The 27,703-nt window shown below is 38.3% G+C and overlaps 1 long non-coding RNA gene and 1 pseudogene across 3 annotated transcripts in view; one reads left to right on the top strand and one right to left on the bottom strand.

The window, feature by feature from the left end:
* LOC147820891 (uncharacterized) overlaps positions 1-27,703 on the top strand; it is a 104,533-nt gene that overhangs the window by 36,898 nt on the left and 39,932 nt on the right. The gene's annotated exons all lie outside the window — the stretch shown is intronic.
* LOC147820892 (cytoplasmic polyadenylated homeobox-like protein 2) lies at positions 14,748-19,985 on the bottom strand (annotated as a pseudogene).

The following is a 27,703-nucleotide window of genomic DNA, read 5'->3' as shown; positions in this document are numbered from 1 at the left end:
TATTATAGAGACTGGGAGCCTAGGAACTATGTTTCCCAGAATCCCTCCATATCAGAGTTTTGGTTTGGATCCTGACCGTGCAGTGAAGGACTCATGGAATGAAGGAAGAAGAAAAATAGATTTTTTTTTGTGTGTGTGTGCTTCCATGGTAGCATTAGGCAAATATATAGGCTTTGATCAATGATGGTTGTAAGTTTTTGTACTGCCTGCTGGATGACCTCCTACAAATTGTCTTTTCTGATGTTGCAGGAAGCTGAGATCGTCAATGGTCATTTTATGAAATTCTGGCAATTCTAGATTTTATGGAAGCTAATGACATCTTTCCTTGGCCTTTGTTTCCCAATAGTTCTAATAATTTTAATATGTTTTCCTGTATTAAGTCCCTTCCTTGAGATACCTGGAGTGGCCTGTTTCTCCGGTCAAGTCCTATAGATAGAGCAAGGGTTTTCATGTCCTTCTAGAAAGATGCCTGAGACTTTCTGAAGGCTTGCAGTTTCAAGTCCAATCTGTCTGGTATTTCCTCTCAGATTACTGAGCAGTGGGAAAAGGTTTTGCCCCTCAATGACAGTCAAAGACCACTGTATAATGATTTTGGCAGTTTGTAATATGTTCCACAGAGAGAGAGGTGAGGTTTCTCTGGGACCAATGCACTTTGTGAGGTTACATTACAGCAAAACTAACAAAGAGTCTTGCTTTCAGATTACCATGAAAACTGCAAAGATAAGAATATATATTAGTTTTCCCATTCAAAAACCTCCCCTGGCTCCCCATTGCTGAATGAATGAAGCATTAACACCTCAGCTGGTGTCCAAGATCCTTGAAGTATAGTCACTAGGGTATGAGCTCCATGCAGGCAAGGGCTTCCACTCCCCCATCCTTGTCACTTGTCACTGTCCCTGGCCCAAGGCAAACTTTTAATACTTTGTAATTTCACAAAGAAACATACTTGCATTTCTAAATATCACTGTTCACCTATATTCCTAGACTGCAGTAAAGCTAGTTGATTATTCATCCCAACCATCTAGCTTTTGCTTTTGCTGTACCTTTGCCCATATTAACTCTCTTTGTAACAACTTCCCTCTCTCATCTTTCTTTGTGGAAATCTTCACATTATTTATATATATATTTATTTATTTATTTATTTTTCCATTTAGTTTATTGGTACATTTTAGGTACATCTTCACATTTTTTAAAGGCCAGTTTCCAAAACTAACCACTTCATGAAGCACTTCCTGGCTCAAACCCTCCACTGGATGGAATCTCTCCTTGCTTTGAGTATTCATGCATGTTTAACACAAATTAATAACCTTGTTTTGTGGAACAGTTTTAGGTTGACAGAAAAATTGAGTAGATATACAGAGAGTTGCCATATATTCTCCTTCCTGCGCTGGTATTCATCTCTACCTTACCTGGGACTGTAATGTCAGACAGGATCCAGGAAGAACACAAAGACAAGAACACAAAGGGTGACACCTACTGCTGGGGCATGAGTGTGGCCTGTGGCCAAATCTAAGTCCAGGTACAGAGCTGTGCGGATGACAACTGGAGCTTTTCTTCTCTCTTCCTCAGCAGAGGTGACTCTTTTCTGTCGCTCTCACTTCCCAACTATTCCTTTTATCTTCTTCCTCTTTTTCTTGGTGTCAAGGACACACTGAAAAACAGTAGAGAAGAAGCAATCCTTTTTAAAAAATTATTTTCTTTTTATTTTTTCCATGCAATTCTTTTTTAAAGAGATGAAATCTCACTATTTTGTCCTGGCTGGCCTTGAATGCCTGGACTTAAGTGATCCTCCTGCCTCAGCCATCTAAGACTATAGATGAGCACCATAATGCCTGGTTGAAGTAAATTTTTATAACATTTCATCCAGTAGTCTCAAATTCTTCTCAATAAACTGATGTGGTAGGAAAAGTTTTGCCTTTGGATTTTTCAAAAGCAAGTGGTCTGGCCTTGCAAGGTCCTGGAGTACCCATGCATGTCTTTCCAGCAGAAGGTCAGGTATGGGCCTAGTGAGAAACCAGGCCTGTAGCAGCTGGGGAGTCCAGCACTCACTATGGGCAGGAAGAGCCTAGAACAGAGGAGGAGGATGGTCCCGAGGCCTCCCCTGGGGCTGTGCAGGGTTAACAGAGATAGCTCCAAGGACCAGGAAGCCCCAGAGACGTCAGGCTCTGCCAGTTTGGGGTAGGAAGGAACCAGGACCTGATCTAGTGCTCTTCATGACAGTTCTCCAGTTTCATTTATTTCAAAGCAGCAGAGCTGTAAAATGTAAAAGATCAAAGCAAGGCTGCTCTAATTACAATGGAGGTAGAAGCCAGAGCCCCCTCCTCATCTCCCAGCTGGGGAGGACTCTTCCAAACCCTCATCTTCTCAGAGCACAGTGTGACAATCACAGCACTCGGATGGCCTGTCTCATAGCCCCATACTTTGAACTTGTTACTATAAATAAAACAGGGACATTACTATGGTAACTTGACTGTCAGTTGAAATTGCCCCTTATGGACCAAATTAGCCAGGGTCGATAGTGCTTCCTGAATTCAGAATCACTTTCCTTTTATAACAAAAGTTTAAACAAATTATAGAATAAACCACTTGGGGAAACAAGATCTGAGTCAGTGCAATTATATTATTAGCCCTGGCTCCTCTGGTGCATCTGAGAGGGTGTTCCTCAGTGTCACAAGTAGGCACTGCCCAGACTGCTATGTTACACAGTGCTCACTTCCGTGGCCTCCTCCCTGGCAGGCAGACAGCTTTTCCGGTGGCTCTACACATGTCACAGGAAAGGACACGTGTCTGTCCCTAACATCCTGCTTCCCCAGGTTCGGCTGTCAGGTGCCGAGGTACTGTTTTCATAGATGGCCAGACTGTAAATGGCACTGCCCATGTGGGCACCTGGAGGCAGACCTCAGAGCAGATATGGCTCCCACCTTAACCTAGCGAGGACCATATGAGGAGCCATTAGTTAGCCTTGTAGCCAGGGATGGTCTGCTGTTGTCTCCCAGGACAGAGGAGGGAGAAGTCCCTCCTCAGGCAGAAGCTGAGAAAGCTCCTTGGGGAGCAGAATGCTGAGCTTGGCTGCATGGTTAGAATGGGCTCTGTCAGGATCCCAGGGTCTGTGTGGTGTCCTTAGTCCCAGATTATCTTCCAAAACATAGGCTTTTGTTTCTATCCCTGTTCTGTCACTATCTGTGAACTGTGGGACCCTGATTAAGTTATTCAGCCTTTTTGGAATCTGTTATTTGATCAAATCATTTGATGATCTTTGTAGACTGTCTCATCAGAAAAATCTGCATTATATGTCATTTTGTTTGTGGCATCAAGCATTCAGGAAGGATCTATAATTAGGAACTCTGGGTGTATAGTGGATCTGGGGATCAGAGTGGAGAAGTGTGTGTGTGTGTGTGTGTGTGTGCGCCCACGCGCGCAAGCGCTGTGTGTAAGGAAGCAAAACAGTAGCATCTAAGAATTAAGTGGTGTTCACATCTGGTCTGAATATCTTTTTTATTCATTAAGTTTATTGGTAAATTTCAGGTATACAATATGATGATATCCATCATTGAGAATTTGTACCTTTACATGATGTATCTTGGTTCTTATTTTTTTCCCTATTCCCCTGCCCTCCCTTCAACCCCTCCACCCTTCCATATTTACAAAGACTTTGTTTCTGTTTTTTCCTTTGCTCATATTTTTTCCTTTCCCTTCTTCCTTACTTCTACCCCTTCCACTTCCTTTTCCCCTTCCCCTTTGAACCTTTCCTTCCTATTTCACATTATCTATTATACATTTTGATCCTCATTTACACTTTCACACCAGAGAAACTATTCGGTATGTGTGTCCTATTTATTTCACTTAAGAGTATAGCCTTGGGCAGGAGATTTAGCTCAGTGGTTCTGCCACCTGCCTTTCAAGCGCAATGTCCCGAATTTGATCCCCAGTACCCAACAAAAAAGTATGGCCTTAATGTGCATCCATTTAGCTATAAATGTCTAGTTTCTCATTCTTTATGGCTAAGTAATACTCCATTTTATGCATAAAAAACACATCTTCTTTATCCAGTCACCAGGTGACGGGCAATTGGGCTGTTTCCAATATCTTTATAACACTGCTCAAATTTTGTTTTAAAATTATATTTCCTAGTTAGTAAGAGTAACAATAGACTTATTTCAAGTACTGTTTAATATTTTAAAATAATTTTTAAATATCTGTGATTAAAAAGTGCAGAACATGAAATTTACATTTTAACCTTTTTTTTAAGTGGATATTCAGTCGTTGTCATACAACACATCTGGAGAATTTCATCTGTATCCATTAAATGACATCTCATCTCCTCCCACTTTAGTCCTTGGCAGCCACAATTCTACTTTCTGTTCCTATGAATTTAGATATAGAAGTGGAATCATACTGTACATTTCTGTGACTGGTTTCTTTCATTTAGCATAATGTCCTTAAGGTTCCTCCATATTATAGCATGTTTCAGATTTCCTGCCTTTTTAAGGCAGAATAATGTTCCGTTGTTTGTGTGGGCCACATTTTGCCCATCCAGTCATCTGTTAGTGGGTGAAGACAGCTGCTAGGGACATGGTTATGTAAATACGTATTTGAGATTCTGCTTTTAATTCTTTTGGATATATATATATCCAGAATTGGCATTGTTGGATCATACGTGTGATGATTAATCTTGATTGTCAACCTGATTGGCTTGAGGGACACCTCATAGATTAGCAAAGCACACTTTTGCGTGCATCTACTTGTGTCATGGGGTCGTGACCATTGGGATTCTATGTGATTCCTGGTCCTCTCTGTGTTTTCCTTATCTCTGTGATTGGCTGCCATGAGGTGGACAGCTTTGGTCTGCCAGGCCCTTCCAGCATGTCTTGGCCTTGGAGCCAGCAGTCCATGGATTGAAGCCTCTGAAACTGTGAGCCAAAATAAACTTCTTTTCCTTTAAATCCTGGGTGTCAGTATTTTTCCCCCAAACAGAGTGTTGACCAATACAATATGGTAATCATATTTTTAATTTTTTGATGAACCTCTATACTATTTTTCATAGTTGCTACATGATTTTATATTCCTATCAACAGTGTACAAGGGTTCCCATCCCTCCAGATCAATACTTGTTCTTTTATTTTTGGAATAGTAGTCATCTTAATGGATGTAAGGTAATATGTCATTTGGATACTGATTTACATTTCTGTAATGATTAGTGATGTTGAATATCTTTGCATAATTTTGTTAGCTATTTGTATATCACTTTTAGAGAATGTTTACTCAAATCATTTGACCTTTTTTTCTTCTTTTTTTTTGGTACCGGGGATTGAACTCAGGTCTTTGCGCTTGCGCAGCAGGCGGCGAAACCACTGAGCTAAATCCCTGGTTCATTTGACCACTTTTAAATTAGTTTTTTTTTACTCTTTTGTTGTTGAAATGTAGGAGTTCTTTATATAGTCTAAGTACAGACCCTTAGAGATCTGATAAAATATTTCCTCTCATTTTGTAGGTTGCCTTTTTGCTTTATTTTAAAAAATTTGTTTTGAGTCAGGGTCTTGCTAAGTTGTTAAGTTGCCAGGGCTGGCCTTGAACTTGCAATCCTCTTGCCTCAGACTCCCAGAAAGCTGTGATTGAAGGCATGAAGGCATGAACCACTATGCCCAACTTCCTTTTTGCTTTATTGATTATAGTTGTGTGTGTATGTGGTGCAGGAGATGATTGTGTTTTTTGATGCACCCATTTAATACTTTTAAAAGCACTTAAACAGAGAATATCTTCCTGGGGCCTTGCCAAAAGTCCTTTGAAGTGTAGGAAAAGGAGGAAGCTAAGATTCACGTGGGACAGTGACTTTATACAACTTCTGTGTCCTAGACTTTTTGAGTTTTAGCCTTTGTTCTGCCATGACACACATATAAGAAAGGCTAGTGGGGTTCTTTGTGAAAAAAGAATGGGCTCCAGTGTGTGACAAGGACTAACTGAAGGATAGGAGTGAGATTAAGGAAGAATCCCAGCTATATGGGCAGACTTCACAGTATTCCATTCAAGCCATGGCAGAGATCCTGGTCATGATTCCACATGACAAAGGAAGGTCCCTCCTATCAAGGCACACAAAAGATTGCCAGCAAACCACCTGAAGATAGGTGTCAGGCATGGCACACATTTTTCCTCACAGCCCTACAAAGGAACCAACCCTGCTGATACCTTCCTTTTGGACTTCTAGCCTGCAGAACTGCGAGACGATAAATTTCTGTTGTTTAAGCCACCCAGCTTGAGATGCTTTATTATAACAGTCCTACAAAACTAATATAAAAGGTATTCGAAGAAATTGGTAATCTTGTAGTCCTCTCAGGAGAACAGGTTTGCGGTCTTCACTAACAAAGCTCAGATCTTTTCATCTGTTTCTCTAGGTATTACTGTGTCTTTCCACTTATCACATTCACCCACATTTCTGAAGTGAATTTCTGGGAAACAGAAGCTGATGGGCAGGCTTTGCATGCTGGCTGTCTTTAGGTCAAGTCCTTGGTCCATTTAGCTGGGTCCAGGAGACAAATTTCTTGAAATACTTCATGTGAGTAAACACACACGAAAACACCCTCAAGTTGAAGATGAAAACACCTTCAAAAAGCTGTAAGCATGACATCCATTCTGAGGGTGGCCTATTTGTCTAACAGGTGACATTGACAAGCATGCTATTCCATTGTGGGCTTAGCTTGATTTTAGCAACCTCATCCTACTTCCCGCCAGTTCTTAAACAGCCAGTTTAATTCCAGGTTATACTGTGGTAGCAAATTAAGTCTTAAATATACATAATGAACACAGAGGATGTTTATCTCTCATTCATGGTGCATACCCAGTGTGGTCAGCTGGTTTCTGCTCCTCATAGTCACTAGGAGATCCAGGCCAACAGAGGCTCAATCTTGTAGCTACACCATCTGAAACATGTGATCTCCTCGACTGTCTGAAAGAGAAGAGTGAGACTGGAGAATATGTCTTCATTTCCTCAGGTCAGAACTCATCTCTTCTGCTCCTATTTTATTCGCCAGACCTAGTCACTTAATTACAAGAAACCTGGATAGTGTACTTCTCCTGTGTGCCTAGTGTCAGGAAGAGAACCAAATATTGGTGATGGCTGGTAATGTTTACTCCTAAGATGCAGTGTGTGTGTGTGTGTGTGTGTGTGTGTGTGTGTATTTTGTAGAAATCCATTTATAATCATTTGATTAACAGTACATTGAATAGAGTGGTCTCTGGGCTGTTAAACCTAAGACAAACTGAAGTTCATGAACAATTTTCCTTAGCATCTGTTATAACTGCAGCTAACTCTTGGTGTCCATGGGGATTGTATTCAGGACCCGCTTTGGAAACAAAAATTGGAAAATGCTCAAGCCCCTTGTATAAAGTGATGTAGTATTTGCATATAGCCTATATATGTCTTTCTGTATTCTTTAAATCATCTCTATATTACTTATAATACCTAATGCAATGCAAACGCCAAAATGCCATGTAGTTGTTAAGCTGTATTATTTAGGGAATAATGCAAGAAAAATATCTGTACATGTTTAGTGCAGATGCAATCTTTTTTAGAGTATTTTCCATCTGTACTTGGTTGAATCTATGGATACAGAACCCATGAGCACAGGGCACTACCGGTACATTTCCTTTTCTTCTCATTGATGACAGCATGTCACAGTGCAAGTGAGTACAAATGGTACTACAGGGATACCCTTGAATTTATGCTAATTCAGTTTTTAAGGCAAACCATGCACAAAGTTCAACACTTAAGGAATTAGCTTTTTTTTTTTTTTTTTTTTAAGAATTAGTTTATTTGTCTCCCAATTCACAGTTGATCAAAAGAATGTGCTATATTACTTTGCTTTAAAAACCACTATCCTAAATCTTGGTAAGAGTTTGAAGAATTCCTTGGAATTGATGATTTTGAAGTAGTGTTAAAGAAAAAAAATGATTCTGACACCTGTTAAAATGGTGAAGAGCTTATTCAGGACTTACTTCAATAAGTGTCAAGAATACTGCACTAGGAGAGAGAGACTGGCCCAGTTCCAAATACCACAAAGACAGTTGTAGATTTATAGTCAACGAGCAGGGATGGGGTCAGTGGGTGGAAACCACCTAAGAAAGGAGTTAAAAGGAGGGGAATATTGCTAAGCAAACTAACCAGATTCTTGCTGAAGGAAGACCAGGTGATCTGATAAGAAGGCCTTGGGGATTCTTGCTACACTGACTCTGCAGGGTTTTTGCTAAGACTGGGTTATTTCTGTGGGGCTGGCAAGAACGGGGCCAATGTCAAGGCATGGTTGAGAAAAGGCTCAAAGGAGCCTGACTAAAGTCAAAAGGTCTTCACTCAAAGCACTTTATTAGAATTCTGTGGGTCTCCCTTTGCTCCCTTTCTGCTTTTCATCCCTTCCCCTCTCTACCCTCAGGGCTCTATATTTCTGAACTTTGACACACTCACTGGCACTGCTGCTGGGAGGCTAAATACACAAGCGATTGTTCCTCCAAACAGTACAAGAAATATTTACTGTTAAAAAGATAACTAAATGTGTTTTCCCCTGCTCACCACTGCATACCAGCAAATTGCAAACATCCTTCAGGTCTTCCCAGATTGGTCTTCCAGCGCTCAGCTCATGGAGGAGTGAAACAATCTGTCATATCATGCTTGGCTGATCCTCCCTGCTTCTTATGAACACAAAGGCAGGGATCCTCTTTTCTAGCTGTTAAGTGTGTAATTTTAGAGGTTGGGTAGTGTTTGGCACATGGCTAGCCATGCTGCAACTGATCGTTATTGAACTGACTCAGAGCAAATGACAATTTTCCATCCTAATCATTGAATACATGTGCCAGTGATGGAATTCATGACTCCAGCTGAATTTGAGGCACCAGGAGGACACAAAAGGAAGGCACTTGCTTGTCCTAGTATACATTACTGATTTTAGGAAACTCAAAATAAAGGTTATCTTACACTGTCAAAGTGTTGGCTGAACTCTCAAAGTTGACCCCTTTTTAAAAGGATAATTTTACTAGTTTTAACAAGTAAAATGGAAAAGACACTTTCATTTTGATATAGGAGAAATATAACTCCCAACCTGTTAGGTGTCAGAGATGTTGAGTTTATGTCCCTTGAAATCAAAGAATGAATTTCAAAATACAAAGGAGATTAAGAGTAGGAAAGTTTTATTGGGAAATAAGAATAGCTCTTGAGAGACAGGAGGGGACCCAAGTGGGTTGTCACTGAGGCCCTCTGTCAGGGGTAATTTATATAGCAAAGTCACAATATGGGTCAAACTGTATTTAACCTATAAGATTCTAAGTATAGCTATTTAGCTAATATTGATCTAATAGTGAAGTGGGGCATGTAGCAAGGGTAGGGTATATAGCTGACATCACTAACCTTGGCTTACCTATGAGCTTTAAAACAGGAACATTTTGGGGAAGGTATGAGTCTAGGTGTTTTGGTCATCCACCCAGGTGTCTGATATGTATCTGTACTTAGTGAACTGGTTGGTATAAATTATAACATAGTTCCAAGTTTTGTTTATCTCTTAGGGAAGTAAGTCTGGCCTTTGTGACTTTATCTTAAGGTCTTGTCTTTTTCAGATGTGCCTTTAGCCACAACTTTGATATTTTTATTTTTACTATTTTGAAAGCCCAGTCCCTTTTTGACTGTATATTAATTTTTATCTAACTTACCTTTGTATAATATTCCCCCCTCTGAAGAAGTATCCCTAACTGGAGTTAAGGAAGAATGAGCATAGTTTTAATCTAGCTGTTTTGAGCTGAGAAGGGACAATGTAGGGAAGATCAGAGTCAGGAGCCTTTTCTAGAGTGCTAAGCCTTGATAGAAGTCGTGTAGTTTAGCAGTTATGAACTCTCTTTAGGTCAATCTAGTGAATCTTGGTAAAGGGAGTCTGGCACATTTGTTGTTGGTTTTATCTATATGATCACTTGGAGTTTGGCAGCCTCTATGCAAGAATAAACAATTTTTTTCTTGGATGCCACCTTTAAATAAATGGACTCAAATCTGCAAAACAAAACAACAAAGCAGAGAAACCCCAATTTTTTAAAGAGACTTAAAGCACACACAATCAAAGCATGAGCACTAAAATGGAAAGGCAGATTGGGAAAAAAGCCAAGTTTAGACATTGTTCTTAAAAGACTAGAGTAGTGATTGGCTCTTAGATCTCTGGAGATTATTTATAAGACTGATATTTTTTAAACGACTTTTTTTTTTTTTTTTACCAGATCTGAATTATTTATCTAAAGACAACAAATTTTATTTTTTGATGCCCAAGTTCCTCCAGTCTTAGATGTAAGAAGGTGGAGAATTTGGTGACTTTGAAGGACAATTTTAGCTAAGGAATTTAAAGACTTGTTGAGCTTTTACAGATTTTATTGTAGCTTTTTAGCCTCACTGAACCATAACAGTGGTCAGCTACAGGTGTAACTGGAAACTGTCAACAGGTGTTAGTGATTGGAGACTCCTTTCTATATCTAGCTTTTATTATTGTGGAATTATTTAAAAATATCTTTGATTATATTTTTTGTTGGGTGTTTAAGACTAAGTTAAAGTGAAATTTGTGTTAATTAAATTAACTTTTTGTTATCTATTAAGATTAGTTAAGGCTCTTTAGGGATTATTTTTGGAACCATGTATGGAGACTTTCAGTTTCTTTGTTAGTGTTAGCCTTCAGGATGGGTCACAGTATTGCTTGACCATGTGGCTTTTTGTAGAAGCATGGGAGATATTTTTTGGTGACCCTCTCTTTAGCACACTGTATATTGCTTGACTCCTGTCCTCTGGGTTCTAACAATCTACCTGCTAGGGAAGTTGGGTGACTCATTAAAGTTGTAGGATCTTGTAGAAAAGGTCTCCTTGTGTCTTGGGTCTTTCTTTTTTTTTCCCATTAACTTTATTGGTACATTTTAGGTATAAAATACAGTTACATTCATCACTGGGATCCTGTACCATTACATGAGTATCTTGGTTCTTATTTTTTTCCCCCTTTCCTTGCCCTCCCTTCACCCCCTCCACCCTTCCCTATTTGCAAAGACCTTGTTTCCATTTTTTTCCTCTTCTCATATTTTTTCCTTTCCCTTTTTTCCCTTCCCCTACCCCTCCCAATTCCCCTGCTCTTTTAGACCTTTTCTTCCTGTTACACAATATCAGTTATAGATTTTTTTAAATTACAATATTAAGATCTAGGAGACATTACCACAGATTTTACAGAATTTAAAAGGATATAGAAAGCATATTACAAAAATCTTTTTTGAAATAAATTTGACAACTTCTAAGAAGTAACTTGGAAGACAAATTAATGAAACTAACTCTGGAGGAAATATAAAATTTGAATAGCACCTATTAAAGAAAGTATATTCCTAGCTTGAAAACTTACCTACATGACAACAGCAGGCTCATAAACATTTTAACTGATAAATTATATCAAACAATTAAAGCAGAAAAAAGAAGGAACACTTCTCCCCTCATTTTAGGAACTCAACATTGTGCTAATCCTAAAACTGGATAAAGATAATAGAAGAAAAAAGTGTGAACATAGATAGGAATTTGTTTAACAAAACAAACTATTAGAAGTGAGATCTGGCAGGATGTAGAAAGTGGTTTTGTTATAGGGATGGCAGTGTTGGTTCAGCATTGGAAGATCCACCCCCAAAAGTCATCATTTTAACAGAGGAAAGGAAAAAGCCGTAGGATCCTGTCACTAGTTGGAGAAAAAGTATTGGACTAAATTCTACAGCTGTTCCTGGTAAAAGCTATCAGGAGACTAGAAGTAGAACAGAAACTTCTCAACAGACTAAAGACATGTACTCCATACTTCCAGCGAGAATGCCTTATATGAATGGAGAAGATACAATGCTTTCTCCTTAAGGTGGGGAACAAGGGCAGATATGCTTACTCTTTATCTGTTCATTAAAGTTTGAAACCTAGTCCCCACCAAAATAGTCTGGCAATAAAATCACACAACTAGGACAGGATTGGCACAGCAGAAGCAAAATCTTTATGTGTAGATGAAATGATCATCTACAGAGAAAGTACTAAGAAATCTCTAGGAGCCCCTAGAACTTGTACTTGAATTTAGCAGGATTAGAAAACACAAGGTATATATAAAAATTGAGGTCTGTGTATACTTGTTATAAATGAAGAATTGGATATTGAAATTTAAAAGTTATGTAGGAGTACAAAGGACCTAGAAAAGTTAAAAACAAAAACAAAAACAACAGTGTTGGAAGACGTTTAGTACCTAATTTTAAGACTTCTTCTAAAGCTACAGTAATCAAGGCAGTGTTGGTGTAAGGAAAGACATATACATCATTTGAATAAAACAGAGACTCTGGAAATAGAACCACACATATATGGTCCACTGAGTTTTGAAAGATTATTTAACATTAGCATTTTATAGAATATAAACTGAATTCAAGAGCCGAGGAAGAGATAGTGTTTTCAACAAATGGCACTAGAACATCTGGTATCCGTATATAAAAATTAACCTCAACCCTTTATTTCCATACATGAAAATAACTTGAAGGGATCTATGAACCTAAAAAAGAAAGCCTAAAAGTATAAAACTTTAAGAAGAAATTATAAGGGAAAATATTTATGAATTCAGGGTAGGCAAGAAATACCTAGGATACAAAAAACATGATGTATAAAAGAAAAACAATTGATAAATGAGATTCCATCAAAATTTAGAACTTTAAATGACATCATTACAATGAAAAGTAGTCCTTAAACAGACCATATTTACAATGCATAGAACCTATGACCAGAATATATGAAGAATTCTTACAGCTCATTAATAGACAACCCAATTAAAATGTAGACATAAAATGATAAATAGCCAGTATAGCACAAGGAAAGGTGTGCAATTCTAGAATCAGAAAAATACTGATCAGTACAATAATAAGATTGAATTATACACTCAAGTTTTAAAAGCCTTGTCATAACTTTTCTTTTTGTTGGATTCTCCCCCTTTGGGTTTAATTTGTCACCCCCAATGGATTCATTCTGCTGGGTTTCCTGGAGTTGTGATCCTCATTGTCTTTTCCTAGGGTATTGTCTAAAATTTTTTGGAGTGCCAGTTTGGTATTCATGAAGTTCCTGAGGTGCTCTTTATCATGAAAGTATCTTATTTCTCCATCAATTTTGAAAGATAGTTTTGCAGGGTACATCAATCTGGGTTGGAGGCTGTTTTCCTTTAGGGCTTGAAATACATCACTCCAAGCTCTTCTAGCCTTGAGGGTTTGCATTGAGAAGTCTGCTGTGATTCTGATGGGCTTTCCTTTGTATATGATTTGTTTCTTTTCTCTCACTGCTTGTAGAATTTTGTTCTTCTGTTGGATTTCTGGAATCCTAGCTATTATATGCCTATGTGTAGATTTTTTTTGATTAAGACTAGCTGGAGTCCTATATGCCTCACTTATCTGTATGTCAAGTTCTTTTCCCCTCCTTGGGAAGTTTTCTACCATCACTTCTGTGAACAGTTTTTTTTATGTCATCTGCACTCTCTCCTCTTTCTTCATTGACTCCAATCAGTCTTATGTTATTCTTCTTTGCATGGTCTAGCAGCTGCTGGATTGATTTCTCATGTTCCCTTACAATTTTAAAGCAATTTTTCTTTTTCTGATCACTAATTGCAATCTTATCTTCTATATGTGAAATTCTATCCTCACATTGGTTCATTCTGCTGCACAGACTTTTGATGGAGTTTTTAATCTCTTGAAAATCTGTTTGTATCTGTTTTATGGATTCCATCATGTTCCTCAGATCCTCTATTTTTTTTTTTGAAAATTTAAAAACTTTAATGAAGAAATACCATTTTGTAAAAGAATTCAAGAACATAGAAAAGCACAAAATTCATATTAAGACTAACCAAAACCTTAAGATAATCTCAGTAGAAAAAAAATAAGTGCAACATATTTATGAACATAACAGAAAATTTTGAAACAAAATATTAGGAAAAGTAATCCAACAATACAAAAGTACATTAGTTGAGTTATGGCAGAACAGCATGTTCATTAGGCTGGCATGGAGGCGCATGGCTGTAGGTCCAGCTACTTGGGCAACTGAGGGAAAAGGATAAGTTCACAGGCAGCCTGAGAAAATTATTCAGACACAAACGGTTCATTTTGAAAAGGCCCTGTTAATATGACATAGGTAGAATTCCCTAGAGTGCAATACCTACTTCCAAAAAGTATTTATTTATTGTAAAAAAAATCTATTTAAATTACTACAAAAACTTTAAAGAGCAAAAATCGCAATTTTTGCAGTACAAGTTAGAAGGCATTTTAAAACCCATTATACAAATGGAGGGTACTAAAAACTTGAAAGAGAAACCAAAGGGGTCCTTTGGCCGATATGGATAATACACAAGCTAAGAGGAACTTGACATGAGGAAATGCAGACTCTCCAGTGTCCTCTCACTGTTTTGATTCCATATCCTATGGCCGTTCTAACCCATGCAAAAAATAAAAATAAATGCAACTGTTAGAAGTAAAAGTGCCATTGTTTACCATTGTGGTAATGGCATACATATGCAGTTCAGTGACTTAAGACTCAGTACTGTTTTATACACATTTACAGGCTCTGTGTATTAGTCAGCCTGGAAGGGTTCATGTAAAGAACAACGAGAGTGTCTCCAAAGGAGAAGACCTTTCTCTTCCCTTCCCTGTGTGGAGACAGGGTTATCTACAACTGTTTCTCAGGACTTCCATTTCCTGGAGCAACACTTAAGGGCTCAGAAGTGAACATCTGGAAAAAACCCATTCTGAAAGTGCTGGATTTCAAACCCGGAATGCTCTGTATTAACTTGCTGCTTCCCTTGCCCAAGAAGTTGTGGAGACCCATCTGCTCTTTGCACAGGTGCCTGCTGCAGCAGAGAGCTCAGGGCACCTGCATTACTTTGCTGCTCTGATGGAAGATTGGGCTTCTGTTGCTCTAACTCACTTGGATTCTGGTATGGGAACAATTGGCCTTGGAATGGCAACTGGTAATTCTCTTGGTAATGCTGAGGCTGTGACAGCTGCTGTATATGGTATCCCCAGTGGTTTGGCTGCTGTCCTTGAAATACCGAATGCTGATCAGGGGCCTTGTACTCCTCTTGTTGATGACCTGTTTCCTGCCCAGTGAAAGCATAATGGGGAAAAGAAAGGCAGAGCATTCTGGCTTTGCCCTGCCTCATATCTGGGACTTTCAAAACACTGCATAGATGGGTAAGGATAAATAAAAGAATATGGTGTGTAGGTGCAAGAAGGGCCACTTGCTGGGGCACCTTGATACTCCAGGGGATATCTTGGCTCCCTGTTAATGCCTGTGACCAAAGAGTCACCTGAGCCAACATGACCACTGGGAATCATCTGGGTTTCCAGTGAAGAGTAGCCAGCTCTATATAGTAGGGTCTCCTGGTCATGCAAGGAAGTCTGATTCATGGAAGAATTGTCAAATTGTATCTGGCTATTTGCGGATCCCAGGGGCTGAGACCTTTTGACACAAAATTCATTTAGTTTCCAGATGGCAAAGAGTCTCTTTTTCTCTCTAGGTGGTAGTCTGTATCTTCTAACTTGGAACCAATTCTGAATGACATACAAATGGCAGTGCAGTTGCTTGGCAAGTTCTTGCTTGGTCGTGAAAGTAGGGTAAGGATTCTCTTCAGATACTTCTTTCAGAATCTGTAATTCATCCTTTGTAAATCGGTGTGGAGGTTTTGCTTTCCGTCTTCCATGTTGTTTTTCTTGTGCTTCATTAAGATCATCTTTTTTGCCTGAAGATCCTTTGGCCTCCACGAAAATTTCCAGTATGAGGTCTTTTAGGTACTACTGCAGCCTTCTTTCTTGCTGGCTGCTCCCAGGCTGCCCAGTTGCTGAGTGGGTCAGGATCGCTGTACTGCTACCTCAACCCACTGCCTTTAGGGGTGCTAGAGCGGCCCTTGATCCCTGGTGCTACCCTGATGCAGGGTCGTTGTGGGTGGTGCTGTGGTCTGCAGTCTCCCTAAGTGGCCAGATCCTCTATTTTTTAATCTGTGTCCTCTCTAGATTTATTAATCATGTCTTGCACCATGAGCAAAATCTTTGCTGTTATCTGAGTAATTATTTCTGATTTCATTTTTCCCAGATCCTCTTTTGTTGCCAGTTCAGAGAGTCCAGGTGGTTGAGTATCAGAGTGTTCCATCTCGTTTCCCTTTGGGGTTGCTGTAGGTGATCTGGAAGTCTGTTTTTGAGGCTTGTTTATGTGTCTTCTCATTTCCACGGGGGAGGGGTGTGCTTCTGGCACCCACCCAGCTCACCTTCTCTGCCCTGGGAGCCTGGGATGGAGGGGGGGAGCTTCCTTCCGGGTGCTGGGACCAGCTGAGCTTCTCTCTCTTGAGTCTTTCTTGACCTTGGAGGGCCAGGGTCAAAATATTGGCTGTCTTTTTATTTTTATTTTTAGTTTGGTTTTTTTGGTACCAGGGATCAAACTTGGGTCCTTGCACTTGCAAGGCAGGTGGCAGAACCACTGAGCTAAATCCCCGGCCCTGGCTGTCTTTTTAAACCGAGTTATCTTTTTAGCTCTGGTCTCTAAACTTTAGTTGTTGAACACCCAGGAGAACAGTTGAAATATGTATGACTAGGGATCTGTTGTTGTTGTTATTATTATTATTATTTTTTTTTACCAATTATGGTTGTCTTAAAGTTGAATCTCTGTAGAATGTCAACAAATAACAGTTATAAAGTTTTACAGAGAAAACTTGAGATCAAGGGCAACATAATATTTTAGCATAACAATAATGATGATATTGTCTCTGAAACATATTTAAATCTTCATTTTAGTATAGAATAACTTTTTAATTACTTTTATCTAATTATAAAATATTAAGAAACTTTTATCTAATTTCTTATCTTTTAACTATTTTTTGTTACCAGAGTGACATTTAAGTAGAATGTATTTATTTATAGATGTATTTTATAGGTTATTAATGTTTAACCTTCTAATTTTTAGAGTGACATTGTTTGGACTGCACAGTGTTTCAGCATCTCTAAGTGTTTTAACAGATATATGACATACATATACAAATACAAAGCACAAGCCTTGAAAAAGTATCTGCATCATTTGGCTGGCTATCTTATGGTGGATTGGCATGTACATTTTATCACAAGTAGCTGAAACACAAGGTAATGTCAGATGTTTGAGCCTAAGAAGTTTATCATCATAAACAACTTTAGTCTGGGAGCCATGAGTATGATAAAAAATTTTTTAGATTGTTTTTTTTAAGGTCTGTACACTTGGGAAACACAAATATATCATTTAATATGTAATGACATTAGTAATAATTGGTATCACAGCTGTATAGAAGTCTTTATATATATTTAGTTTTCACTCTTAAGACAAATTTTAGACTCTTAACAGGTTTTTATAAGGTATAACTATATTTACAAGAACTAAGGACATCTTTATAGCTCTAATAAGTTTAGGAAAACAGTGTTAATGACCACAAATAGATTTATTACCCAATATATAATGCATCTCATTTATATAATAACAAAACATTTGTTTGATTAAAACTGATAGATGTAGATCAAGTTTAAATGGCAGGACCAAATTTAAAGAGATGTTAAATGTTGATCACTGTATACATTTAAGATCTAATACATATATTGTATAAAAGAGAGCACCTATTACTTTGTATGTATTAAACTTATATTGCCTTAACTCTATAAGCTTATAACTTTAAGCTTTGATTTATAGCATTGCTGGTTTTTAGATGTATACATACATACATGCCCAAATGTATGTTATGTCATAAACTAAGATAATAAGTTGTTCATTTAACCAATCATGAACTGATTATTGAAAACATTTTATAGGTTAATATTTAAATACTTTTTAACTTTTAAAGTTCACTTGTTAGTAGCCAGAAGCCTAGTGATGAGAACACAAGAAACTTATGTTAGTAAAATATAGAACCTTGCTTTAAATTTAGCTTTGCAAGTTTAATCAAAAGTATCTCAATATGTTAAAAAAACCTGATTGTTTTAGTCATAGAAAGCTTAACCTTTTAAATATAGCCAACATAAATATATCTTAACAATTGCTTTGGATGACTCATGAGAACTAAATCATAACATTTAAACACTTTAAGCTATACACATTATCTTCATCAAGTAAAAACTCTTAAGTTAGTATAGAAAACAATAATAGATATTACATTTATAAAAGCAATATTTTTACATGATCTCAATTAGCTAACAAGATGGATGGAAATATGTTATTAATTTTAAAAGACATATTTATTTCTATCTTGTTAACTCACTGTTCACCTTGTGAACAAAAGTATTTGGCCTATGTCATGAATGTCTACTTATCTATATATCAATTAAAATACCTGACATATACCTGAAAATTAATACACAGACACATATACAGCAACCCAATCATATGTAACTATTATGTTGGTAAACTTTAAGGTTTTTATTTGTTAAGTCTTACGTAAGCCTTGAGATTATCAGTCCTTGTCTATTAATGTCTTAAATAACTTTGGCTACCATGAAAACCTATATAAATGGTCTTTCTATGGAAATCTCAAAAAGAGCCAAAAGTGAAAAAGAAATTGTTGAGCTCAAAAAATTTTTTTTTAAACAGAGCAGCTGTAGGTGCTTTAGCTGGTTATTAGTACACATTAAACAGACAGACAAACATATACAAGGCAATTACTTTAAAATCAAAGTGCACTCTCAGATATATTTGGCCAAACTGAACTATCACAACTTTTTAATAATTTTTAGGTTTTTTTAACTATATGACTTTTTTTTGGTACCAGACATCGAACTCAGGACCTTGAGCTTGCGAGGCAAGCGGCAGAACCACTGAGCTAAATCCCCAGCCCAGGTCTGTAACTATAGACTAGTCAGAGCTTTTTAAAATAGGCCATCAATTAACAGAAATCTCTTGTAATAGAAACCTGGAGGACAAAAAACCCTTTATACCTGTGAAAGTGAAGACTGTTTTTTAGAAGGACCCTAGGCTGATGATTTATCTGATTGGAATAGCCAGCTATATAGGATTTTCATTGTTGTTTTGATAACCATGATTGTTTGATACCCACAGCTGATAGCCAAAACTATAAAACTGTTTTGATAGCCACATGTAACTGTTTCCTCTAAAGAGACAGACTGTTAAAGACAATTTTAACTATTTTTAGGGGTGCTCAGGCTAGTTGGGTGTAGAAAGGGACTAAGCAACACTCTCTGGAGCTAAGTATGTATTTCAAAAGGTAGGGGAAGAAGGCCTGTCAAGGCCCCAATCTGCCCTGGTGCAGATGTCTACCTATGAGAGTTTCTTCCTGTTTTGAAAGTACTAAGGGGGAACTAGCTCTGTTGCTTTATGCTCATTTTAAACTATCCCTTAGATTTAACAGTGTCTAGTGCCAGTGGCAAACTGAAGGTGAGAGGAAGTGGCAAGAATCAGGTGAGCTACTCTTACCCTGTGCCTGGGCACCCTTCCTCGTGATCCTGTAACCCTTGGACCATATTTAGCTGTAGGGTCTTTTTAGAACCTCAGTTAGCATATCTTTGAGAATGGTGGCTGGGCTGGCAAGATGTTTTGGAGAGAAATCATGGCAAGAGAAAGGCAATCCTCTGGGAACTGGGGCTCTGGCTATCTCTTAGTACTTATTTTGGTTTAAAACTCTTATTAAACTCAAAAGGATCCCTAGAAATGTTTTTTCTTTTACCAATGAACTTATGTGTGCTAAAGAACCAGTCAGTTTGCCTCATTGAGCAGCATTTTTTGAAGAGAGAAGAAAGTGAAAGGAGTTAATTTACACTTCTGTTTAAGGGCAGAAAGGCTCATAAATTTGGACTAAAACCTTTACATTTAATTTTTTAGAGTTTGAGGATTAAATCTAGACCAGTTTTTTAGAATGTGGCCTAGAGGTAAGTTAAGGGTCACAGGGAGGGAAACTCACCAGTTTGGAAACTTGGTCTTGGAACCCATTAGCCATAGAGAGGAAAATTGTCGTGACAAAACATTGTTGTTGTAAATTTCCTTATGTTTTAGGGGCAAGGGAGTGGAGAAGGGAAAGAAGACTGGTTCTATGCATGGCACAAGAACTAAATCCTAACTATCTCAAGGGGAGAAAGACAATCAAGACCAAGAGCTTTTTTGGGGTAGATCTTTAGTCCTCAGCAAAACAAGCCTCTAAAGACAACAGCTACAATTGACTCCAACCACATTGTCAAGCAGAAAATTAAACCAAGAATCAAAGAACCTGAATGACTATTGTTTAACTTTTCTGAGAGACAGAGAGAGAGAGAGAGAGAATTAAAGGACAGAGGCTCATCAAATATATATGTTTTTGGAAGTAGCTCTCTCTAGTGTCACCCAGGGACCAATTTTTTTCCACTGTGTCTCAGAATGATGGTCTCTCTTGCCAGTCACATGAGAAACACCAGTCCAGGCACCAGGTCAACCAAAACCCTCATGTGTGCCTTTTGGGATAATCATGAATTTTGATTCCCCTTTAACCGAGGGATGGGGGCGTATGCAGTCTATAAAGGAATGTCCATTTTTGATGCCCTTTTAGATGAGCATTCATTTTCTAGGGGTTTGGGAGTTTTTATTTGGAAAGGGAAAAAAAAGATTTTTGGGATTGCAGAGTGAAGCACATTAACATTTTCTGACATTAATAACCATCCTTGACAGAAGTGAACTTTTTTTTTGGTACAGGGGATCAAACTCAGGACCTTGAGCTTGGGCAGCAGGCAGCAGAACCACTGAGCTAAATCCCTGGCCCCAGAAGTGAACTTTTAAAACCTGTCTCTAGCCTCTGGTTGAATCTTCAGACGTACCTGGGCAAGCTGTTAGCAAAAAACTATTTTAAAAGATGTCTATGCTAGACCCATATTGTAACTACCATACAAGTGAAGTAAAGCATACAAAGCCCTGTTTACAAAAATAAAAATGTTTCATCACAGAAACCCACATCACAATCTTATGTTCTCAACGTTTAAGATGGTGCAAGCAACTAACAAAAGGTATAACCAACCAGCAAACAATGGATGACAATTTTTGATGCCTAAATGACTTACAATCTAGTCAAAATATTTAGGCATGAAACAAAAGCAAACTCTTACCTCCTTCCAATGATCTCAGTGGGACCTCCAAAATGATATAGGAGAAACTTAACTCCCAACCTGTAAGATGTCAGATGTGTTGAGTTTGTGTCTCCTGAAATCAAAGAATGAATTTCAAAGGACAAAGGAGGTTAAGAGTATGAAAGGTTTATTGGGGAATAGGAATAGCTCCTGAGAGACAGGAGGGGTCCCAAGTGGGTTGCCACCAAGGCCCTTTATCAGGGGTAATTTATATAGCAAAGTCAGTGTGGGTACAATGTGGGTCAAACGATAATTAATCTGTAGGATTATAAGTATAGCTGTTTAGCTAATAATGATCTAATAGTGAAGTGGGGCATGTAGCAAGGGTAGAGTATATGGCTGACACCATTAATGTGGCTTATTTTGACTTTTAAAGCAGAGACATTTTAGGGAAGGGATGGGTCCAGGTGTTCTGGTTACCCACCTGGCTGTCTGACGTGTATCTGGACTTAATGGATTGGGTAGTATTAATTGAGCAATTTTTAAAAAATTCCATAGGAATATATTTAAGTCTGGCCATTGTGACATTATTTTGAGGCCTTGCCTTTTTTAGATGTGCCTTTAGCCACAATTTTGATGTCTTTATTTTTACTGATTTTTTTTTGATAGCCCAGTCCCTTTCTGAGTGTATATTAATTTTTATCTAACTTAGCTGCCTATAATAGTTTTACATTAAGTTAAAGTAGAAAAAAACTCTAGGGTTTTCTCTTCAGCAATTTGGACACCCTTGCAGAGGTTAACTTAAGGAATTAGTGTTAATTTAAGGAATTGTAAATATTGTTTTATTGGCAATTAGTAGAGGGATTCTCAGAAAGGAGTGGCAATATTTCCTTACATGTCCTAATTATGTGCACCATGAGTTCAGTATCTTGTAAGAACTGTTTAAGGTCCCCAGGATATAGGTGCCACAGCTACCATATGAGGAGAATTGGCATGGTTTGATAAACCACCTCTTAGCTGAGGGAACCAGTTTAAAGTTTCTTTGAGTTTTGGGGTTGCTACTTTCCAGATAACACCTCGATTTCTAGGTTCTCAATTCTTAATGTTTTTCTGTCTGTCCAGATTTTGATGGACATATCTTTCAGTGTTTCATATTAAGAATTGAATTTAAGTGGTAGGGTATTTTGGGAACATAGTTTGTACTACAGAGACAGACAGATGATAAAACTGTCATGAAGGGGAAGGCATGGCAATTAAGGAAGTAGCACCTATAGAGATAGGGAATAAGCCATGTAAGAGATGTAGTTGCTTTGTTGGAATGGCTTCTTGCTTTGCTTACCCTGACAATAGATGAAAAATTGTTAAGAACATAAAAGAATCTTACTACTGATGTTGCTGCTGGCAGTAGAAAAAAGAATGATCAGAACTCTTAAGCAAAATGTAGATGCATTCATTACTATGGATTTTCCAGATGTTGTTTAGGTATTGTAGCCAGATAATTGTAGCTATAAATCCTTCCCACATTAGTGAGATTTTCATAAGAAAATGTCTTTGATGAGCACCAAATTCTCTAGTCTTATTTCCAACGAAACAACTATTTTTTATAATATATTTTTAATTATGCATGATTTCCTAAGAATTATAATCATTACAATACTTAGATCACCACAGAACAGACTTTGTTTCTCAGGGCCAGCTATATTGTGTGTGGGGCCCAGTACAAAATACGTGTGGGGCCCTTTGTTCAAAATGTAGGAGAAAAGGTATATATTAAAAGAAAGGAGACTATTATTAGACAAAAGGAAAAGAATAAAGGTAGGGAGGAAGGGTATTAGTGAGGATGGATATGATCAAAATATGTTATATGTATATATGAAAATACTACACTGAGACCCAAAATTTTGTAAAATTAATAGGCATATTTAAAGAGATATGTACTAAAATATAAAGCTTATTCTCTCTTTCCCTTTGTCTGTCTCTTCATAGTGTTTTTAAAAAAAATTTGCTATTTAATGTCATTCTAAGTACAGAAAGATGAAAAATTTAAATTGTTGGCATGAATATTACAGTTCGTCTTTATGTGGTACAATGCTAACTTTAAATGCAAGCATAAGAGCATTTAATCTATGTGCAGAAGCAATGAAATATACAAATTGTATTTTGTAGCTCATATGTGCTATGTATTTTGTTCTTAGAGAACAAAGGGAATCTGCACAAAACTGTCTTCACTTCACTCCTTGGTTTGTGCACTCTCTACCAATGCTCTCCACCTTTGTTTTACTGGTGAGCAAGGACAGTATGAAAAGAAAAGGGACTATGGGCTGCTTTATCTTGCTTTTTTCCCCCCTTATTTATATTCATTATCAGAGTAAATGGTGGCTAATACAGGGAAGCCACTGGATAAGGAAATACATAATAGGACTCTTTGGTTGGTTGTTTTCCTTAGAATACTGCTGATTTCTTTCTGCATTTCAAGAGACTTGTGGTTTGAAAGGGAAGCACGGCTTCTTGGAGACTGTGTGTGCGTCCTCTTTCTGAGGTGTAGATGTAACATGCTTACTTTGTACTCACTAGGAGTCTAGCAGAATTCTCATGCATTGTGGATCTATTGCAATTCTGTGCTGAAAGGCCATCAGCAATGACACGTGAATGGGTGTTAAGGAATGGTGGTAGACATGCATATTGCTTGTGTGTCTTATGGTCATGAAAACATTGCATTAGCCCATTAAATTTTACTTACAAAATACAATTCAAAGAAAAAATTATTATGATTTCATGACGGTAACAAAAAAACACTACTAAACCAAAGCACTGGCCCTTCCTGAGTGACTGCAGGGGTCAAATGCCCATGAAACTGGCTCCCACATCTCTTAAGTTACAAGGACGATTGTGCTAATACTAAATATAACTAAGTTCCAGGCATTGAGCCAAGCACTTTTGCATCCGTTATCTCCTATAGTGTATACACGATCTGTAGGAAGTGAAATAATTTGTTCCAAATCACAGAACAAGACCCGAGTGATCCTACTACACTACAGACTATAGCTTGGTACTCAGGGAAGGGAGTTGGGTGATCAAATCTTTGCAGCTTTCCTGGAGTCATTTTAGCAATGGATGCCCAAATTTTCCTATGAAATTACCTTAAAGAATGATAAGGGAAATATGCAGATATTTACATTTAAAGATCTTTTATTGCACCATTATCTGTAACAGTGAAAGTTGAAAAGTTGTTAATGTCTAATAATGAATGGTTAAATTTAACAAACAGTTAAAAGGGGCTAGTCTATGGCTACTTACAGTCTATGGTTACTTACTGTTCTATGTTAAAATACTAACATAAATATTAAAATGGTTAGATAATACATTAGGTAGAAAAACAACTGTTACAAAAATATGTATAGGATAATTGCAATTTAAGAAATAGAATACAACCCTGCTACCCCCCTGGAAGCAGCCTGTATACCCATCAACAGACAAAAGGATAAAGAAAATGTGGTATCTATGCATAATGGAATACTACTCAGCTACAAAGACGGACAAATTTGAGACATTTGTAGGAAAATAGATGCACCTGAAAAAGATAATGTTGAGTGAATAAGCCAGACACACAAGCTTAAGTACCAAATATTATCTCTCATTTGAGTGAGGCAAAATACAAATAAAGAGCACAATAAAGGATAGATAGAAGGAGACAAGGGCTTAGGGTTCTTGTAAATGGGAAGGGGTCTAGGAGACCGAGGCTGAGAGGAGAGGGGGAGGGAAAGAGGAAGTCAGTAAAACAAAAATATGCCATGTACAGGAACCGAATAACCTCGACGAGCATAAATGTTACATGTCGTAAACATGAGCTAAGAGTAGTAATAACAAGAATGAAGATAGAGAAAAGGGATTTAGAGGAGGAGGGAGGGGAAAGAAATCTTAAAAAGAAATGCAATACGTACATATATATTTAGAGAAGAGTCTAAAAGATGTACATCAAAATGATAATCACGTTTATCTCTCGGTGGGATGTCGAATATTTATTACGTATGCTCACCTATGTTAAACCTTTTTACAGGAATACTATTGTTTGTATAACATAAATTTTGGTTTAAATCACAGAATTTAATATCCTGAAAATAAAGTGCCACCTTATTTTCTCACCTCTCTTCTGTTCCTTCATTATTTGTAGGAAAAGAACAGATGACCGCTAAAATCTACTTGTTTCTCTTTATAACTAGTGGCTTTTTGATCAAGGGTTATTATATTCCTGCTCAAAATCTTTGCTTTTTAAGGATGTTTGTGGTCATCTCTTCCCATGTCCAGTGCTTATCCTTGGTTTTAAATTGCTGGTTTCTTTTTTTTCTCTCCCCTTCTCCCTTGCCTTCCTTTTCTACTGCACAACTATTCTGCCACTTCACAAAAAGTCTTGTTCTGATTTTGCTAACCCACACTTAGGGTCTAAGCCTCTGAGATGTGCTTAAACCTATCTCTATCCTAATGAGCTCCATGTGTTACTGGTTTCCCTTTAGTATTTTTCTGGTTTTAAGAAAGGAAGAAAGACTCTGGGGGAAACATGTAGTATGAAGGCCATAGAGATAGTAAGGTAGATTGGATTATTCCCAATTCTTTACTCCTTTCAAGGTCTACCATTGCACATCCATGTCCTTTGTCATTTGCCTCTGTGGCCCCTGTCAGTGGAGTGAGAGGGGTGGCTTCTCTGCCACACTGATGCTGGACCTAGCCGTATGACTTTGGTCAAGGGAAGGATAGCAGAGGTGACATGAGAAGCTTTGTAGTTCTTCCATTGTTTGCTTTGGTTCCAGGGGCTTCTGCCATGTGCTATGTGAAGAACATGGTAGCAACTTCCCGAGAGAAAGCTGGCACAGAAAGATGAAGAGCCATGAAACAGATGCAAACATAGGTGCCTATAGCTTAGAGTCAACTGCAGCTTACCCACCAAAGTTTGTTGTGGTATGCTACTGACAGTTTGAAGTTGTTAGTTGCAGTTAAGCTATTGGTTATATAGCTGTCAGTTACAGATGAAAAACTGATGAATGCAGGTAGCAATAGTAGCACTATCTTTTAATAGCTTGGATATTGCTTAGAAACATGGATATTGAGATTTAAGATATTCAGTTAGATGTAAAATAGTTCACCAGCATCCTCAGGTTCCTTTGAACAATTTTACTCTCCCAAAGATAGCATTTACTAGAATCCTGAAAGATAAACCATGATAAAAACTGGTAAAAAAATGCAGCCATTCTTTCCCCTCTGCATGCTGTCCCAAATTATTGGAAGTCAAACACTGGTTGCTCTCATCTACATGTGGTGGTAGAATGTGACAGGATTGGGTTGAGAAGAGGATGCAGGACAGACAGAGGAAGGACAGCCTCCTGGCCACTGCCAATAAACAGGTCATCTGGGAATCCCTGGTCTTCAGCCATGGAGTCAGGAGGAGCTGTGGGGGTCAGGGATCAACCTCTGCTCCTTGCCCTCTCCTTCCTTCCCCCAAGCACACTAAGGAAGTGCTCTGTTGTTCTCTGGGTCAGTCCACCCAAGACACAAGGCCCCGTGTCTGTGACCACAGGACCTCAATAACACTTTGAGTCTGGGTTAAATTCCATCTCTTGGTAGTAGTGGTACAGGTATGGAAGGAATACCTGGATTAGGGCCACCCATCGTCCTTTAGGGTCTTCTTTCAGAAAGATAAAAATGTGTGTGCAAAAGTCCCACATTTCTTTTCTCTTACGGACAGGGTGCTGTTGGTCTGTATTATTTCTATATCTTTTCAGGGGGCGGAAAGTTCCTTAGTCACACTGTTGGGAGCCTCGAGAGCACCTGGTTAAGGCTAATTAAGCTTGAGCACCTTGGAGCATGTGCTCTGGATCTGAATCCCAGTTTACCACTTAGTAACTCTATGTCTCACTGCCCTCGCCTCTGTGTCCTTGACTGTAAGATGGGGAGAGCAAGAGCATCTTCTGTATAAGCTTGTTGTGAGGATTAAATGATGTAAAGTGATCAGGATTAATTCATGTGAAGTGCTCAGAACAGTGCCTGGCACATAACGGCCTAGCATCCCCTTTTATTATATTGTTCTTTTTCATAGGCAGGGACTCAAAATCTAACATTCTATTTGTGAAGAATCACTCGTACATATTATGAGGTTGGGAAGAGAGAAAGAGAAATTAATACCCTGACAGCTGTGTTTCAGCAAAATAATGGCATTCAACAGATGGCACTGGAGAAAGAAAAATGATCAAGTGAGGGAGATGTGCTCTTCCATAGGTTCCTCCCTGGGGCGTCGAGAAGGAGGGGGCTGGCAGCAGCTCTGTGGGACAGTGCAGGGCTCAGTGATCTTGACAGGTAACCGAGGCTGAAGGTTTCCTTCTTGCGGATGAGACTGGTTGGCAGGATCCACTTGGTCTCCTGATTTCTTTTCTTGTACTTAGCTATGCTTTCAGCCTGTGCTGGTGTCTCTGAGGTGTACAACACTTGTGTGAGAAGGAACATCTTTTTGCCTGGGTTGCACTTTATGTGACACTCCCCAGAGGCTGGGGTTGGTGCAAAGATGGGGTTGGGCTTTGAGGAGTAAGGCAGGAGGGGTGTGTGTGTGTGTGTGTGTGTGTGTGTGTGTTGCACTGCG

The sequence above is a fragment of the Heterocephalus glaber genome, unplaced genomic scaffold (assembly GCF_053883595.1).
Source record: "Heterocephalus glaber isolate CG9 unplaced genomic scaffold, H.glaber_assembly_v1.0 deba00001788, whole genome shotgun sequence".
NCBI lineage: Eukaryota > Metazoa > Chordata > Mammalia > Rodentia > Bathyergidae > Heterocephalus > Heterocephalus glaber.
This window is presented reverse-complemented; position numbering and strand designations above follow the sequence as displayed.